The sequence below is a fragment of the Ornithorhynchus anatinus genome, chromosome 8, assembly GCF_004115215.2.
Source record: "Ornithorhynchus anatinus isolate Pmale09 chromosome 8, mOrnAna1.pri.v4, whole genome shotgun sequence".
In the NCBI taxonomy this organism is placed as follows: domain Eukaryota; kingdom Metazoa; phylum Chordata; class Mammalia; order Monotremata; family Ornithorhynchidae; genus Ornithorhynchus; species Ornithorhynchus anatinus.
Genome location: NC_041735.1, coordinates 27,404,819 through 27,415,216, shown reverse-complemented (window position 1 = coordinate 27,415,216; position 10,398 = coordinate 27,404,819). Strand labels below are relative to the sequence as shown.

The 10,398-nt window shown below is 48.6% G+C and overlaps 1 long non-coding RNA gene across 1 annotated transcript; it reads right to left on the bottom strand.

The window, feature by feature from the left end:
- Positions 1-4,093: 4,093 nt before the first annotated feature.
- Positions 4,094-5,072, bottom strand: LOC114813675. The gene is made up of 2 exons (XR_003761393.2): positions 4,974-5,072; positions 4,094-4,247 (listed from the first exon to the last, which is right to left on the bottom strand). It is a non-coding gene; the product is annotated as an uncharacterized LOC114813675 (long non-coding RNA).
- Positions 5,073-10,398: the final 5,326 nt, after the last annotated feature.

Sequence of the window (10,398 nt, the reverse complement as noted above, 5' to 3'; positions counted from 1 at the left end):
GAACCCACGGCCGCCGACTCCCAAGCCCGGGCTCTTTCCGTTGAGCCACATAACTGAAACATTTCCATCAACTTAATACTACGTGTTGGTGCCCAGCCCTCCGTAGCGATGGGAACCGTTTGCTTTGAGAGTCTAGGAGCCCCCTCCCAAATCACTTTCTGATGGTGATGAAAGAAAGCAGGTGGCTATCAGACAATCTACTGTGTACCGTAAAGAACAAGCCAAAGTCAAGGGTCAAATCTAGCGGAAAGAGCACGGGCCTGGGAGTCAGATGACCTGGGTTCTAATCCCGGCCTCGCCGCTCGTCTGCTCTTTGACCTTGGGTGAGTTACTGAACTTCTCGGCGTCTCGGTTACCTCATCTGTAAAACCGGGATTAAGACAGCGAGCCCGTCTGGGATGAGGACTGTGTCCAACCCGATGATCTTGCATCCATCCGGCGCTCAGTACAGTGCCTGGCATTGAGTAAAGTGCTCAACAAGTTTCATCAAAAAGAAGATGGCCAAAGAACTAGTTCAGCTAAGGCTGAGCGTGAAAGATGGAAAAATCGCCTGAAGAAAAGCAACGGGACCTAATGGAGAGAGCACGGACCGGGGAGTCAGAAGTCCTAGGTTCTAATTCTGACTCTGTACCTTGTCTGCCGTGTGATCTTGGGCAAGTCATTTCGCTTCTCTCTGCTTCAGTTACCTCATCTGTAAAATGGGGATTAAGACTGTGAACACTATGTGGGATAGGGGGTCTGCCCAACCTGAATATCTTGTATCTACCCCAGCACCAAGTACAGGGCCCGGCACAAAGTGAGAGCTTAACAAATACAGTGAAAAAGAAAAGGAAGACAAAGATGAGGGGGAGGATGGGGAGAAGGGGAATTGATAAATAATAACAGCAACTGTGACATGTGGGAAAGACTTACTACTACTAATAATTATGGTATTTGTTAAACGCTTACTATGTACCAAGCACTGTTCTAAGCGCTGGGGTAGATACAAAATAATCAGGTTGTCCCACGTGGGGCTCAGTCTTAATCCCCATTTTACAGATGAGGTAACTGAGATACAGAGAAGAAAGTGATTTGCCCAAGGTCCCACTGCAGACAAATGGTGGAGCTGGAACTAGAACCCAAGTCCTTCTCATTCCCAGGTCTGCACTCTACTCACTAGGCCCCGCTGCTTCCCGTAAGGAAAAGCTGCTGTCAACTGACTTATCTCTCCGCCGGTCGTCTCCTCTCATGAGTCTGTCCCTCCCCAGTTTCCCTGTCCACCGTGCCTCATCCTCACCGATCCGTCTCTGGCCCCTTGCTCATTTCTCTCTCACCGTGCCTCGATCTCCCCTATCTCACCGCTAACCCCTCGCTCTCATCCTGTCTTTGGCCTGGAACACCCTCCCTTCTCAAATCTGACAATTAATCGCCCCGCCATAAAAAGCCTTAATTGAAGGCACATCTCCTCTAGGACTCCTCCTCTTAACTAAGCCTCACTCCCTCTTCTCCTTCTCCCTTCCGTGTCACCCTGACTTGCTTCCTTTGTTCTTTTCCTGCCCAGACCCGTGACGCTTATCTAGATATCTGTAATTTATTTTTATTAAAATCTGTCGTTCCCCCCCGTGGCTCAGTGGAAAGAGCCCGGGCTTCGGAGTCAGAGGGCATGGGTTCGACTCCCGGCTCTGCCACTCGTCAGCTTCACTTCTCTGGGCCTCAGGTCCCTCATCTGGAAAATGGGCATTAACTGGGAGCCTCACGTGGGACGACTTGATGACCCTGTATCTCCCCCAGCACTTAGAACAGTGCTCTGCACGTAGTAAGCGCTTAACAAATACCAACATTTGGAGAAGCAGAGTGGCTCAGTGGAAAGAGCACGGGCTTTGGAGTCAGAGGTCATGAGTTCAAATCCCAGCTCTGTCACTTGTCAGCTGTGTGACTGTGGGCAAGTCACTGAACTTCTCTGTGCCTCAGTTACCTCTTCTGCAAAATGGGGATTAAGACTGTGAGCCCCACATGGGACATCCTGATTCCCCTGTGTCTACCCCAGCGCTTAGAACAGTGCTCTGCACATAGTAAGTGTTTAACAAATACCATCATTATTATTATTATTATTATTAAACGGTAAGCTTGTAGTGGGCAGGGAGGGGTCCTTTTATTGTTGTTCTGTACTCGTCCACCGCTTAGGACAGTGCTCTGCACGCCGTAAGCGCTCAATAAGTGCGATGGAATGAACGAATGAATGAATTGTTATCGTTCCCGACGTTCTGGGTCTTTCTTTCCTCTCAGAGGCCGTTCAGGTTGGCAGATTAGGCAGGGTGACGGAACTCGGAGCTTCTCGCACAGCGAAGCGACCCCGAACCCCCGAGCGGCTAGAGACTGCCGTGCTCTCTGAGAGCACTGAGCAGCTGAGTGTCTGAGAGCGTGGCCTAGAAGAAAGAGCAGAGGCCTCTGAGTGAGAAGGAGCATGGCCTAGTGGATAGAGCCCAGGCTTGGGAGTCAGAGGGACCTGGGTTCTAATCCTGTCCCTGCCACTCTTCCGCCGTGTGACCTTGAGGAAGTCTCTTCACTTCTCTGTGACTCAGTTGCCTCATCTGCAAAATCGGGATTAAGACAGGGAGGCCCCCAACTGGACAGGGATTGGGTCCAACCTGACAAATTTGCATCTACCACAGTGCTTAGTACAGTGTCTGCGACTTTAGTAAGCACTTAACAGAAACAACAATCACTATTGTTATCACCGGGGTTCTAATCCCGGCTCCGCCGCGTGTCTGCCGACTGACCTTGGCAAACTTGCTTCCCTTCTCTGTGTCTCAGTTGGCTCATCTGTGAAATGGGGATTAAGGCACTGGGGCCTAAGCGGGACATGGATTGGGTCCAGATTGATTAGCCCGTGTCTACCCCAGTGCTTAGTAAGTACTCAACAAATAGCATACAAAAAAATACCTCCCCTTGCTCCCCGTGAGCACTGAGCGACTGAATATCAAACTGTATTTACTGAGCGCTTACTGTGTGCTAAGAGCTGGGGGGAGCGCGATATCTAAGTCATTCCATCCTCCCTTGGAGCAATGAGTCCCTGAGAGTCTAGGACCTCCCTTACTTACTTACTTACCTTACTCAGCCCCCCCGAGCATTTAAGGTGCGTCCTGCTCCCTGTGAGCACTCAGTATCTGAGAGCCTAGCGTGTTAATGTTGGCATTTGTTAAACGCTTACTTTGTGCCGAGCACTGTTCTAAGCGCCGGGGTAGATAAAGGGTCATCAGGTTGTCCCTCGTGAGGCTCACAGTCTTCATCCCCATTTCACAGATGAGTTAACTGAGGCCCAGAGAAGTGAAGTGACTTGCCCACAGTCACACAGCTGGCAAGCGGCGGAGGCGGGATCCGAACCCATAATAATGTTGGCATTTGTTAAGCGCTTACTATGTGCAGAGCACTGTTCTAAGCGCTGGGGTAGAGACAGGGTGATCAGATCGTCCCACGTGGGGCTCACAGTTTTAATCCCCATTTTACAGATGAGGGAACCGAGGCTCAGAGAAGTGAAGTGACTCGCCCACAGGCACACAGCTGACAAGCGGCGGAGCCGGGATTCGAACCCAGGACCGCCGACTCCCAAGCCCGGGCTCTCTCCACTGAGCCACGCTGCTTCTCCATCACCTCTGACTCCCAAGCCCATGCTCTTTCCACTGAGCCACGCTGCTTCCATGCTCTCCACGAGCACTGTATAACTGAACACGTAGGGTGTCCCTTACTCCCTGTGAGCATTCAGCCCCTGAAATGCTCCTCATGAGCCCTGAGCCGGCGTTAGCTGATGAATCGAAGAAATGCTTCCTTCAGACCAGTGCTTTCCGGGCTTCCTCTACGCTGTTTTCGTTTTCATGTCACACCTCCTCCTACCTCATCTGCGGCGCAACGGAACCGGATCTCCAACTTGGCAGATAGGGGATACGTGATACTGTTAGAGATCCAAATATGCTTCGGTTTGACATGGAAACGAACAGTCCAACTTTGCCTGTTACCCTACATTTTCAACACCAAATTTAAAAATAAAGGATCCCATCCCAAAGCGATCATTTTCAAAGATGGCTGTCACAGAAAATCTGTATGTGGAGGCAATCAGTGAGAAGTCTCCTGAGCATTTTATTCAGTGTAGAAGATGAAATTGTTGAGCTTTACACACGTCCTTGAGGCAAACATACACACATTTCTTCATCAGCTGCTTGCCCTACGTTCCCTCTGCCCTGGATGAACGGTTTCCTCCTGACTATTGACATCTGAAAAAGAAATGTCACATAGATGGGCTGAAATCAGGTATCTCAGTCTGTCGGTTTCAATGGGGAGGAGAAGGCCTAAGGATTCCAGGGTCGAAAAGGGCTGCAAGAGATCACCCTTTCCATTCCTCTGTCTCCCAACAAAATGGCATGTAAGGAAGGGAGAGTTGACTATTCTTCTAAGTGTGAGAGAAAAAGACAATCAGATTTCCTGGAACGTGACCCTCCACTGTTCAGTCATGAAGTTTTTGGAAATATCTACATTCTACATGCTACATTTTGAGCGCATTCTGCTCGGTTCGGCAGTGGAGAGCAGATATCCTCTACTAACGGTTCAGTGGCCCATTACGTGCCTGAAGCTCTATTATCCGTGTCTTTACTCAGCCTGTTCTTGCCTCTAAGTGCCCACAATTCTTTTAGGCTTCCCTCATGTGGACTACAACCCATTTCCTTCACCATTCTTCCTATGCTCCTTAACACCCACTGTCGGTTCCATACCTCTCGCTTACGTTATCGGGTCCCAAGCTGGAAACAATTCAATTCTTTAATAAAATCTAACAGCGCTGAAATCAGTGGAAACGTTACCCGCACACTGGAATCCCATTCAACCTCCCATTCACCTCCCATTAGGTATCATGCTTGATCTTTAGAAAGAAGCACATTCCACTGTGGACTGAGATTTCATCTGTGGTTCACTCAGACCTCCAGATTGCTTTCTGTCTCACTTACTGAGTTCAGAGCGGAGAAAAGAAAAGTTAAGGTGGTATTTCTCCATCTCTACTTTCCATGAGCTCGAAAACAAAGAAGATACAAAATTTGGTCATGGAATTGCCAGCCAATTCTCTTCTGGGAGACAAATCTGAAAAGCAAGAATGAAAGGGGATAGTCGTAAGCACAGGGAACTTTGGGACATCGATCTCAAAATGTGCTCAGTAACAGAACACCCTCCTGAGGACAAATCATTCATCTTTTGAGTTACTTAACTACTAAGACCATCTCTGATTAGTACCTTTTTCATAGTATTTGCTGAGCACTTACAACGTTCCAGGCACTGTACTAAGCTAATCAGATTGAACACAGTCCATGTCCCACATGGGCTTCATGGGCCTTGCTAAATGAGGCACAGAGAAGTTAAGCCACTCACGCAAAGTTACACAGCAGACAAATGCCAGATGGAGCCAGGATCGGAACCCGGGTTATCCGCTTCCCGGGCCCCTACTCTTTCCACCTGGTTGGGAACGGACTTTTTGCTGGCTTTAGGCTGGTGGAGTCTAGGATCTATTGAGTCTATTAACCTTTTGGATCATATCTAGTTTCTATGAACAAGTCGCAAACACCAGATTAGCCAGAATGTTTAGATGCTAGGGAAATAGGCTGATCATTTTTTTTCCACCTAGGAGGGAAGAGGGGTGGTTGAGAAATACGTGGGAGCGTCGGTAAATCTTAGGAGAACCCGAAGTGGATGTTTGTGTGGTAAAAACCCAAGGTGATGATCTATAAGGTGTAAAAACATCCCCGAAGCTTTGACTACCTTGACTAAATCAGCATGTGTCACTGTTCAGCCGCTGTGATCTACATTAGATCTAAAAGATTCAGCAACAAGTTTGGATCAAAGCAATTACCTGGCTGCCTATTCTTTAGGGTTTGTCTGAGGCATAGCAGTCAGAGAAATTGAACTGTCAGAAACTAATATAGGAATAATAACAGGATATTTTTTCTTCATTGGACACCAGAGATGAAGAGCAGGTAAAATAAAATTTTAAATTAAATTGAAAATGTATGCGACTTTACTTTTTGTTAAAGGACTGTAACATGAATAATGAATATATTAAAAAGAGAAGACCAGGCCTTCAATTTCTTTCAATAATGTTAGTGTTGTATATTCTGGTTTGAATAAAACACATTTCATAAAACACCTACACACAGTTCTGCTATGCATTATAGATGGCTTCTCTTGAGAAATCTTACGTCTTTCAATTCTGACATCGTGATAGAGCAATAATAGCAAATTGAGGCATACTATTAAGGCACATCTTTTTTTATATCTTACTTGGCTACACCGGCAGAACGGGAAGCCTCATCCCTGTGGCCTTTCAGATGGGGTTGTTGGTGCTTTCCCTTCGGCGTGTGGCGGACGGAGTCGTCCAGCTCGTCTCCTCTTCCTTTAGGAGGCTGAAGATTCTTGGCTGGGAGGCTCTTATTTGCTCGGCAGGATCTGAGCCCAGTTTTCTGTCGCTCTAACGTGGGGAACCACCGTGAAAATAAGCCCGCAGGCCTCCGGAAGACCTTCAAGCGGAGGGGAAGACACCTCTCCACCTATGTTGGGGGTGAAGCATTCAGTGAACACCCACCAACTCAGATGAAGATGCTTTGTTGGGCAATATGGCGGGGTGAGGGTGGGGCAGCGGACACGGCCTTCTGGAGTGTCAGCTGGGATCCCAGTGGTCATCACTCTGCTTCCCGATTCCCTACCGACAGGACTTCGGACATGGCCTTCAGGGAAGCAGCATGGCCTAGTGGGAGAGCCCAGGCCTAGGAATCAGAGGACCTGGGTTCTAATACCAGTTCTGCCATTTGTCTGCTATGTAACTTAACTTCTCTGTGCCTCATTTACCTCATCTGTAAAATGGGGATTAGATCTCCCTCCGACTAAGACCAGGAGCCCCTTGTAGGACAGGGACTTCATTATCTTGTCGCTACCCCTGCACTTGATATAGTGACTGATACTTGATAAGTGCTTAACAAGTACCATTAAAAAAATATATATGGTGGCCATGGGCCATTGTGCCTCCAGGTCTACACGTGAAATCGGCCGAACAATTAAGTACATCACTCAGTCACCTTTACCTCACTGATATCCTACTACAGCCCAGCCCACACACTTCACTCCTCTAGTGCCAGTTTACGTACGGCGCCCAAGTCTCATCTATCTCACTGCCGACCCCTTGCCCACGTTCTCCTCCTATCCTGGAACTCCCCCAACCCCGCCACATACACCGGACCACCACCGCTCCCTCCACCTTCAAAGCATTATTTAGGTCACATCTCCTCCAAGAGGCTTTCCCCATTTAAGCCGTCTTTCCCCCAGCTCCCTCTCCCCTCTGCATCAGCCTGTGCGTGCGGATCTGTGACCTTTGGGCATTTGATATCTGCCCCCCTGCCGTGTCACACCATTTATGTTCATATCTTTAAGTTGTATCATAAATATTAATGTCTCTCTCTCCCTCTGGACTGTAAGCTCATCGTGGGGAGGGAACATGTCTGCCAACTCCGAACTCTTCCAAACACCCGGGATAGTGTTCCGCGTAACGTAAGTGCTCAGTAAAAGCCACTGATGACGATCGATGATACGGAGGAGTTGCTAAGTCCTTGGGAGAGCACATTATCAAAAAGCCTCCTGGAGGAGAAAGAATTTCTGTGACTTACAATTTTCTATAAATTAACATGATCGTCCCCTTCAGACTCTAATGTGAGCAGTGAGTTGTCATCAGCAATGTGGCAAGCCGTAAAAGGTAAATATAGCCGGTAATTAGGAATCAAAATAGCATGTTTCTTCCCATCATACTGTCAATCTTAAATGAAGCGCTCACCATGCCAAATGACAGGATTTGGAGTGTCACCAGCCGACTCGTGGAGTTGCACAACCATTTTACAAAGAGAGAGCATAGTGGGTGCCTTTAGTTGAAACCATGTATGTGTCTCTTTCCCTGCACCGAATAGCTTCCCCCGATTTGGGAGATGAGGCTTTTTAAAAGGCACATTTCAAATGGCTTCTTGAGAGGGGCTAGGCCCGGCCAAGACGGAGAGTGGTAAGGAGGGGCTTCACAGGGGGTCGGCCTGGAGCTGATTTCAGAGTATCACCACGGCGTGGGCCCAGAGATTTTCTGGTTTTGGAGGAATCCCAGAAGCCCCTTGGGTCACCTGCCCCACCGCCCCTGTTCCTCCACTCGAGTGGCTTAAAACCTAAAGCTCAAAATATATGAACATGATACGATAAATATGACTGACTGAATGAATGGCAGCTGCAGGAGGAGAGGACGGAGCCCTCAGGGACTCAATTTTCTCCTCCCGGTCCGATCACAGAAGCTTGGCTCCCCAGAGATGACTCTGCCTCAGCCTTTCATTCATTCAATCATATTTATTGAGCATTTACTGTGTGCACAGCACTGTACTAAGTGGTTGGGAGAGTACAACATTCATTCATTCATTCAATAGTATTTATTGAGCGCTTACTATGTGCAGAGCACTGTACTAAGCACTTGGAATGTACAAATCGGTAACAGATAGAGACAGTCCCTGCCCTCTGACAGGCTTACAGTCTAATCGGGGGAGACGGACGGACAAGAGCAATAGCAGTAAATAGAATCAAGAGCAATAAATAGAATCAAGAGCAATAAATATAACAATAAACAGACACATTCCCTGCCCACAGTGAGTTTACAGTCTAGAGACAAGCTTATTTTTTGAGTGCTTACTATGTGCAGAGCACCTCTGGCCTCTCACCTGGCCATTCTGTATGCTTTCCAGGGGTGATGAAGTTCCTTTTCCCTTTCTCTTCACCAGGCTCCTCGGATCCGCTAAGCTTTCCCCACAGGAACCGTTTTCCATCCCTTTAATCATTCTGGCTGCTCTCCTCTGGATCCTCTCCAGTCTCTCTCGCTACATCATTTTCCAGGCATTTTAAGAATGTATTCACACTTCTGAAAGACCTTTTGAGACTCAACTGAAGAGTCATAAGAGGTAACTGACCCGTGCAGCGGGATTTGGCTTTCATGACAGCGTGAGTTTTTTCCAGGTAATTGCTCGGCCAGGACCAGGAGTGAGCCCGGGCCATCCTTGGGAGTACGATGCCGGGCTACGGACTCCAGGTTGATCAAGAAAATTCCACCAGGACCGGCTGGCCAGAGGCCTACCCTATGGAAACGGACAGAAATAGAACAGCGCCAGGTACGTAGTAAGCGCTTAACAAATACCAAAAAAAACCCCCAAAACCCAAAATACCCTTCCTGTGCAGATTTCCCAGGTTTCCAGAGAGCACAAATGGACCAGATTCTATTCCCGGCTCTGCCACTCGTCTGCTGTGTGACCTTGGGCCTTGGAATTAGAACCCAGGTCCTTCTGACTCCCAAGCCCGTGCTCCATCTGCTTGGTCACGCTGCTTCTCATGTGTGTGCACACACAGAGTACTGGTACGGAAAAAAAAAAATCTCTAGCCGAAAGACTGGCCGCCCCCTTTTCCCCCTGCTCCTCTGCCATGTCCCTTTTGCCCTAGGGGTGAGCTGGCTTTTTAGAGGTGTTGGTGACCAAAAAGACAGGAAAGCGGGTGCTGCTGTCATTCCCAGCCCTCACACCCTGGACTTTTTCTTATTCCAGAGCTGAGTTCCGGCTGGTTTTGCCTTACTTCAGCACTACTGACTTTTCGCTTTTCCTCTGTTCTGCCTTTCTGCTACCGTTCCAGTGGGGCCTTTATTTCTTTGCTTTTTTCCCCAGCCTATTTCTCCATCTCAACCCAACGTGGACGAAGGACTCTCGGAAGAACCTTTGCAGCTCCCCGCATTCCCTCATTCGGTGTTTGCAGGAGGGTCCTGGAGGTATTGGTTAGCGGCAGACACGTATTTTTGTTCTTTGAGCTGAGGGAGAGGGAGAAAGAGGAAGCTCCTTGTGGTCAGGGAACATATCTACCAAATCTGGTTGTAGTGGATGCTCCCGAGCGCTCGATACAGTGCTCTAAAAACAGTGCACAGTAAGTAGCACTGATTGACTGATGTATCCATGACGACAAGGCTGGAACAGGGTTAGACTGGGGAAATATGGGCAGTGACCAATCCAGACCCCATAGGCCAAAGGGAACCTGTGAGACCCCTTTGAAAATGATTTGCCAACTAGAAAGCAGCGTGGCCTAATGGGTAGAGCATGGGTCTGGGAGTCAGAAGGATCTGGGTTCTAATCTCATCTCTGCAGCGTGGCTCAGTGGAAAGAACACGGGCTTTGGAGTCAGTCAGAGGTCATGGGTGCGAATCCCGGCTCCGCCCCTTGTCAGCTGGGTGACTGTGGGCAAGTCACTTCACTTCTCTGGGCCTCAGTGACCTCATCTGTAAAATGGGGATTAAGACTGAGCCCCACGTGGGACAACCTGATTCCCCTGTGTCTACCC